At 50.1% G+C, this 8,783-nt stretch overlaps 1 protein-coding gene across 3 annotated transcripts in view; it reads right to left on the bottom strand.

Moving 5' to 3' along the window:
- Positions 1–6,318: 6,318 nt before the first annotated feature.
- FAM168A (family with sequence similarity 168 member A) overlaps positions 6,319–8,783 on the bottom strand; it is a 200,001-nt gene continuing 197,536 nt past the window's right edge. For all 3 annotated transcript variants that reach the window (XM_047877052.1, XM_047877051.1, XM_047877053.1), the window contains one exon: positions 6,319–8,563. The gene's annotated coding sequence lies outside the window, so the exon portion shown is untranslated. The remainder of the gene's footprint in view (positions 8,564–8,783) is intronic.

Raw genomic sequence — 8,783 nt, 5'->3', positions numbered from 1 at the left:
ATTCTGGGCTCTCTGAGTACTGGTATATTTTTTAAAGGTGGAAGAAGGGGGACTCGTTTAAATGCTAATGGGAGAGTCCCAAAGAGAGGCTGAAGAACCAGATACTGATGTTTGGTGGAGTCTGGGGAGGTGTGGAAAGGGACAGCCTGTGGGAGCCCCAGACCTGCTGGATAAAGGCGGCTGGTCAGGATGGGACTCCAGAAGGCCCAGTTCATGTTTGCTCTTGCTGCTCCCCTGAGGCCACAGGTGCCACTACTCCTACTCCCAAGACCCCTGCCCAACCCGGCCAGGGCTCCCTAAGGCTGGGGCCACAGCAGGATGGCAAAGTGAGATCACCATCTTGTCTGTGGGCAGAGGCCTTTCTCCTGTGCAGGAGCCATGGACCTGGCCCAGTTAGCAGCACAGAAAACTCCTGCCCAGAGAAGCTGGGCAGACATGCCTTGAGATTTGATCTCTCCCTGCCTCTTTCTTGCCTCTCCAGGGCACAGCCTTCTCTTTCTGAGGCTTCTGAGGTGTGTAGGAAAGGGAGGGGACTTCCTAGGGCCTAGGAAACAAAGCTTTCCCTGTTCTAGGAGAGAGGAGGGAAAGAGACAGGCTGTACATCAGGAGGAATTTTCTGGAGCACCATGGGTTGCCAAAGTCTAAAACAGGTTGTTCATTGTAGGGGCCTAGTGGACATCATCCGTGCTCCCAAGGAAATGTTCCCTTGGACTACCAGGGTCCACTTGGTGTCCCTATTTGCCAACTCTTAGCTGCATGTCAAGGTTTGGCTTCTCAAACTTGGCTGTCCCCTGAGCCAACCAACCCCACTTCACCCAGGACTTGGATGACACACCAAGATGATGAGAAAGCAAGAAATGGGGTGGGAGTTGGGTCCCTCCTACTCTCCAGCCTCCTTTTCCAGGGGAAGGCTGGACTGGGGACTCTAAACGCCCTCTTGCTGTGGAGACTGAGGCTGGGTCTGGCTTCCCAGGCCAGGTAAGAGATAACCCTCACCTTGGTGCTGGGCCCTGGGGTAATAAGCACAGCTCTTCTCCAGCACTGCCTGCCACCCCCACCCCCACCCCGGCACCCCATTTTCTGCTTGCTGGAAGGTCAAAGTATGACTCTGGCCTAAATTTCTTCACCTGTCCCTAAAAGGATGGGATGCATTGCTGAGGGATCAGGTACGGGTATATCCAATGCCCTTGGCCTTCAGGGCCCCCACCCTCATCTGAAAGTTTTCCTGGCTTGTCCCTCTGAATCTTGGCAGCCCTGGGAGCCAGAGGACAGACTGGGGCGCTGGGCTGAGGGAAGTTCTGAGTCTCACCTTTCCTTAGTCCACCCCTCACCCCAAGGACCAGAATTGTGAGTATGGGGCCCAGATCTCCACCTCCCTGTCTGCTCCTGGTTCTCAGCCCTGCCATTGTGACCTGGAGCTGAGTCCCTGGAAAATCCCTTTCCTGCTCTGGCGAAACTGCTGTGACACAACCCAACAAAGTCTGTGGCCAGAGGTGCCCTCAGCTCCCACACATAAGAGCTTTCCACCGCAAGGGAGGGAGAAGGAGTCTCCTGTGAGGTGAGGACAGGAGGGAAACTGGGGAGCATGCTGCAGAGGCACAGGGCATGGGTTGGTAGCAAGGGCTGGAGAGTTAGGAGTCCATCCTGAAGTCTAATTACAGCTCTAGTGTGAGCCAGGTCAGTGAGCCTCTTGGGGCCTCAGTTTTTTCTCTAGTTGAGGCTAAAATACTTGACAGGCTATAGGAGCATCTGGATTTGGGGGCCAGGCCCTGGGAGGCAATGGTGGCTACAATGACCAGGGAAAGAAGCCTGGGCCTGGACTAGGGCTGTGGCTTTGCCCAGAGGGAGGAGGAGGCAGAGATTTAGGATGGAAAATGGACAGTAGTTGACCATTTGGGTGGAGACCACCTAACCTCCCTCGACTGTCCTCCTGTGACTACAAACCTGTAAGCTCCTTCTTCCCTTGGTTTCCCAGCTGACAAACTCTCCCTTTAAGCAAACACAGACACTGCCTCCTCTGGGGTGGGCAGGAGAATGTGGGGCCTGGCCAGGTGTGAGCTCCGACTCTGAATCTCACAGCTCTGTGACCTTGGCCAAGGTACTTACCCTGCTTGGCTGCCCTGTCTTGAGGGCAGGGTTAATAAATAGGGCTCGCCTCCCATCCTGCTGTGAGGATTTTGAGAACTAGCAAACATAAAGCACAGCGCTGGCCACACGGTGAGCCTTGGAAGATGGCAGCCTTCATCATTTATGACCTCCTGGCCGTGTATCACACACCTCAATTAGTCCAGGTGCTGATGGTCACTTCCCAGACCCCTCAACTGAATCCCAAGGAAGCCCTGCTATGCCTGAGGGCTTAGTCATTACCTGACTGGTGAAAACAAGGTTAGCATCAGCTTGGGGAGCAACCCAGGGGACTCACTGGCCTAAGAGGTGGTGTCTCCCTGCCCCAAGAACCACCAGTCTGGTCACCCCGGACTTTTTTTTTTTTTTTTTTTTTTTGGAAACTTTTTTTTCTTTTAATAGTTATTGAATGTTCTACAGCTTACAGTAAATATCATAGTTACAAATTCTTGGCTTCAATCTTTCAGAGTGATCACTATCTGATCTTCAAAACAAAATGAAACAAAAACCCAAAAGAATCCAAAACAACAAAACAAAACCAGATTTACACTTCATACACACAAGGCGAGGCCACGGGGCTTTCCAATCTTTACACTCCAGGCTGTGTTTTGAAAACACTGATAAGTTCTTTGATCAAACTACTTGGAAGACACCGGTCAAAGGTTTATTATTATTATTTTAAATGCTTTTCTTTTTAAAATGTGAGTTCCAATAAAATTTAAAAATTAGATTCCAACCTGTAGATTAAAATGAATTAAAAAATACAAAATCATATACAATGCTCTCACAGGGATGTTACATGCCACGAGAACAGGTTTCTCTGTCACGTGATATGATATAGGGATGCAATGCCTTTAGTCAGGAGATAGACCCTTGGGCCTTTAAAGGTCATTATAGACAACTCCAAGTTGCTAGAGGCCTGACCTTACCTCCCCTTGGGGTAAGGAGGAGCTTGAGTCCCACCATAGATCCACACGATCTGGCTGACTTGAGAAGGTGGTCTGTGGGCAATCCCACTCTTTTCCTGACTCACAGGCATGAGGAGGAAGGCTAGAGCCTTGAGATGCTGGTCTTGCTGGGGTCAGGCCCAAAGAGGATTTCACCCATTTGACTCCTATGGGCTGGTACTTATCTGCAAAGCTGTTCTATAGGTTCTCTTCAGGAAGGAGAGTACCCACTCTGCCAGGAGCTGCAATGGGTCCAGGGCCTCACCGCCACAGCATGAATGCCCAGGGACTATGGATGCAGCCGCAGGGAAGCAAGAGCTCTAGTTACCCTTTCTGGTTTTGTGGCAGCCAGTCCCAACTCCTGTGTTCCTCACTTGGCCACTGGGTTGGACTCAACAGCATGCAAGATAGAAAATAACCATTGGAGAAACTGAGGGAACAGGGCCCAAGTCTGGCTCAGGCAAAGTTGGCTATGGAATGTTGAAGCTGGCCTGCCAGGCAGGAATTGTGAAGGCTGGGCCCTGGAACCATGTAATACATAACTTCAGAAACAAGTTTTCTAGGAGAAGGGAACAGAGGTAAAGGACAAACCCTGCAGCCAACCTGGCATGCCCATGGAAACTTGATCTCTGAGGCTCAGGAATGGAATTCAGTGTTAGCCTGGTTGAGCTTCCTCTGCTGTTGGGCTGGGCCTGGATTCCCCTGGGGCTGTGCCCCTGCACGGAACCTGCCTCCTACCTGCTCACTCCACTGCCTAACCTGCCCCTCTCTGGACTCTGAAGCTTGGCAAGCAGCTGGGGACTGCACACTCTGTAGTGATGTGGTAGAACAGAGGGTGGAAAAACAGGGCTTCCATTTATCTTCACTCAAATGCAACTAAGAAATGCCATGGTGATACCTAAATGATTAATCCAGCCAGAGTGCTATAACCAAGACCACACAAAGACCAAGATCCATGTCCTCTAGGCCTTCCTTCTCTGGCCATGAGGCAGACCCAAGGAATCTGATATGCAGGGCTCCGGGCTTGGCTCAGCCAGGGCCTCACTGGGGCTCTTGGCTAAATCTTGTCTACACAAGGACGCCAGAACTTGGTGACTAAGGGCCTGCCTGCCTTTTATGCTCCATGTGATTCATTTCTCAATGCCACTCAGAACAGAGTAAGCCCCTCCAAAGGAGCATTCCAGCTGAGATTGGTAAACCTGAAACTTGGAACTATACAGTGTCTCTCTTGGTCCTGGTTCTCACCCATAGGAAAAGCAGGCCCAGGGATTGAAGGCATGTGCTTTTGGCCATTCAAGGCTACATCAGGTCCCCTGGGCGTGTCGACTCACTGCGTTTGGACAGTGGGCAGGCCCTCCGGGGTCAGAAAGCAAGGGGTATGCAGGCTTCCCTGGGACACGGGTCTTTCAATGGACAGAAACCTGGGGGCTGCCCTTGAATGTGTCTTCAGCTCTCGGCATCATGACCCCAAAGTGTTATGTTCAGGTTAGGCCTTCTGTTGACAATTTTCATCCTCCTGGTGCTGCCAGGGTCCTCGGGGCCCCTCATAAAAAATCTCAATTAGGAAGACTGAGCTCCCCAGGTCTTTTGGAGTCTTCCTCTGTTTGAAACAGACAGGGAGCAGCCCACCCCTTCTTAATGCCTGCCACTGAGATCCAGCAGGTGCCAGCAGAAAGAGCAGAGGATTTGAAGAGTTCAAATCTCAGCTCTTTCTCTTAACTGTATGACTTTTGGCAAATCTCTTCAGCCATTTTTTTTTTTTAAAGTAAGCTCTAGGCCCAGCATAGGGCTTGAACTCACAACCGAGATCAAGAGTCACATGCTCTACCAACTGAGCCAGCCACGTGCCCCAAGTCTCCTAAGCCTTTTAAGACTTAAGTTTTTTCCATCTATAAAATGAGGATTTGGCAATCAATGAATGTCAAAGCACTTTGTACATTAAAAAAAACATGTGGATAGGTTTGTGTGTCCTTGTTCGATATTTAGATAAGGGGATATACACTTTAGGGTCATTGCCAAGAGAGAAGAGCCACAGCAACTGTCCCGTCTCGTGAGGAAAAAAATGTTTTCACAAGTGGCAGAAAAGTTATGTTTCAGGCTCTCACCACTGGGGGGCACTCCAGACTCCAGATTCCTGGGCCCCAGGCTAATGAGGAAAGGGAGTCAGGTACAAGTTGGGGAAGCCAAGAGGGTTGGCTGGTGACTAAAACCACCTGTACCCCTAACCCTGGCCACCGAGCTTGTGGTACTGGGGGCAGGCACTGGAGTGGAGGTGTCTGCATGCTGGTGCCAGCACTGTAGCTCTCTATGTCATGTGGGCACACTCCTTGTCCTCTCTGGCTTGCTGGCCTTCCTAACAATGACAGGGCCCTTCCAGCTCTGACCTTCTGTCCAGCTTTACCAATGGGCTACCCAGTATCTTTAGATGCCTCCCAAGAGATGCCTATGATCCCGCCACGAATGTTCATTCTGCCAGAGGCACACTACTACTACCCCTGCTCTCCTGGACTTGTTCCCTTTGCGATGACTCCCCAAGCTTGGCCAGGCTTGTGGATCTCCGTCAAAGCAAGAGGGGGAGGCCAGCAGAACTGGGGCTCCACCATGCACACTGAAAAGAGGGTGCTGGACTTGGGGCTCTTCCAGACCACAGCCTTTCTGCACCTTGTTTTTGCCTTGGGGCCTGTCTTTGATCTGGAATTACAGACTAGGGCAAAGAAAGGGTGCAGAGCATAGATGCTTTAGTCCTCAAGCCTGTATGTGCAGTCAGACTGGAGGGAAAGCAGACAAACTGGGATTCAAGTGGCTCTGCCACTTATGAGCAAATCACTTTGCTTTCCCAAGTCTCAGTTTCCTCATGGATCAAATAGGAATCATCTATTTCACAGGGTTAAAGCCACATGATGGATGTGAAATTGCTTTGTGAACTGTGAGGTACTAGATGTTAGTTTTTACTTACTGGCATAGAAAGAACAAAAGCAACAGGGCCATTCCTAGGTCTCCCCCTTTTTACTTCCTCTCTGTGGTTCTACCCAGCCCACCTAGAGGTAGCAGGGTACATGGAAACCTATTAGGATACTAGCTAGCATTCTGCTCACCTTGGCAAGCTCCCTTTTCTTCTACAATCAGTTTCCTCATTTGTTAGATGGGTGTAACAACTCTAACCCCGTCTCTCTCTCTCTCTCAGGGCCAGTAAATTAAAGGCTGTGAAGGGCTCTGAAATCTATGAAGCACCTGACAAATGCAAAGGTTTCCTATTATTATCATTAGTATTATTTTGGCATTTTCCACACACATATGACATAATCTAGAACAACCTTCACCCACCCTTACAAAACCAGAGAGCAGGAGGAGGTATCTGCAAAAAATGGGTTAACACTGGAAAACTTTGTTGTTTTAAAATGAAACCCCATCAGCACTCTAGAACAGACCATTTAGAACAGCTAGGTTTCTCCTTACTGGTCCTGCAGTTCCCTGGAAAGCCAAGAAGGTGGGTCCCCCAACTCCTGGCTCTGGGTTGGATGCTGATGGGCTTTGCCCTCCTGGGAATGCCAGACAACCTCTGAGGTCCTTCTGGCTCAAGAGTTTCCTGATTTCTTCCTCCTTTAAGGGAGACATGGGAGGTAGGGGTAAGGGTATGTCCAAGTGCATGTGAATTTAAAATGAAAAGGGTTGTTTAAAAGTCCCAAATGTTATCAATGATCCCATTTTGTACAGTAAAATGTTCCTGCACCCCCACCCCCACAGGAGCTGCTGGCTCAGCCAAAAGCTGGGTGCAGGGGACAATGCTGGGCAACCTGGGCTCCTGGCTGAGACTAGCCTGGACTCCTGACTTGGGGGTTCCTCTTCTCCCATGCCTCCTGGGCCTCATCCTTGTCCCCTTCTCTTTTCAGGAGGAGGGGCTTTTGTCCTAAAAGCATAGATCCTCCTTTTCAGCCAGCCCGCTTTCTCCTTCTCCTAGGGCTGGAGTCAGGTATAGAACGAAAGTTCTAGATGTCTTCACAGAATTTCCAAATGCTATTTCTTCATTTGCAATTTCTGTTCCTGCCATTTGCCCCCATGTGACCTCTGCCCAGTCTTTAACCCCGCTTTGGAATTGATGGAGAAAAAGAGCAGAAACAAGAGCCCAGAGACTGTTCCAGAGTTCACCGGGTGTGAGTGCTGCTGACTTAATTTCTACAAAACCAAGCCAATCCATCCCTAGTTAAATTTTTGTGGATAACATGCCCCTAGGTAGGAAGCCTGCATTTAATGCTAATTTACTGCAGGATCTAGGGAAGTTCTTTCATCTTCTCTGAGCCTCAGCTTCCTCATCTATCAAACAGGGGAATGGATGAGATGATTGCTAAGGTCCCGTCAGTTCCATGAGTCTATGAAATGTTTATTGCTATTGCTTTTCCTTCACTATCCTGACCTTCAGAGCTGCCAGCACCCACCTGGAATGTGGTTCCTTCACTTTGGCCGTGAATGGCACAAGATAACCAAGAGCCCCACGGACAGGCTGGTGAGCCCTGGCACTGGGAAGGGCAGAGGGAAGGGAGAGAAATGCCATAGGTTCCCACTCTAATCAGGAGGAAGCATCTCATCAGAGTGGGTCCCTGTGGGCTCAAGGGCCAAGGTCTGGATTACATAGGGCATCTGGCCTTCCAAGGCTTTGGGAGGCTGGGATACCATCACCCTGCAGCTGCTTGGCAGGACTGAGGTCAAAATTACATTTTGAGGAAGTGCCAGGTCAGTTAACAACACTGTGCAAATCAGAAGGTCCAGGCCCAGACAATTTGGCGAGAGACCTTACAAATCAAAGCCAGCAGGCAAGCACCTCTCTCCCCTCTTCCTTCCCCCAGTGCCCTCCCTCCCCCTACCCTCCCTCAAGTTCTCCCAAAGAAAGAATCTGGTTTCCCCAGGTTCTCACCTGGGGTATTAAGCTGCTATGAACACTCCTACCTAATTCAGGTGGTCCTGTTCTCGGTCTGTTGCGATGGTTCTCAGAAGACATTTCCTTTGTGTCAGGACATAGTAACGTCCTAAACTAATCTTGCTCCGGAAAAATAAAGAACAATCTCCCAGAGATGTAACCTGCTCAACAGCTTTGAGTTCCTACCCTAGACCCAAGGGCCACAAGTGTTACGCTCTTCAAAGGAAATCACACCTTCAGCTGAACCATTGCAATAAACCCTGCTCTCTGCCACTAAACTAAGATCCCCGGGGACTGGATGCTTGGGGAAGGAGAGAAGAGCAGAGAGGATGTGCTTGGTCAGGAGGAGGGGACAGAGCTGGAAGGGTAGCTGCTAAGAAGGAGACATTGGGGAGAGGCAGGAGATTAGAAAAAGCAGCTTTTACAAAAACCAAAAATAAAAACCAAAACCGTTAAAGATGCATAAAGTGACCCTTGCACTTCCGTTGTCTCTTCTTGCAAATAGAGGTGGTGCTGCTAGGGAACTGCTCCAGCACCTGTGTAAGACTTGAGTAGTTGCATACAATGTGTGACTCCAGATCTGAGGAAGGAAGAGGAGAGCCATTAGTGACCATGATATTCCTGTCAGGCCATTTCAGGAAGCCACTGGATCCCCTCCCCTCACTGTGGGAGCCCTAAATGGAGTCCTCTGTGCCTCCCTAGTGGAGCTGCCTGCTTCCTGTCCAGTGCCGAGAGGTCCTGGAGGACGTGGAGGGTAGGGGAGATCAGGAGGTAGGGCAGAGGTATTAAAAGTTGATGTC

Source organism: Prionailurus viverrinus, chromosome D1 (assembly GCF_022837055.1).
Source record: "Prionailurus viverrinus isolate Anna chromosome D1, UM_Priviv_1.0, whole genome shotgun sequence".
NCBI classification, from domain to species: domain Eukaryota; kingdom Metazoa; phylum Chordata; class Mammalia; order Carnivora; family Felidae; genus Prionailurus; species Prionailurus viverrinus.
Note: the sequence above shows the minus strand (reverse complement) of the source record. Positions and strands in the feature narration are given on the sequence as shown.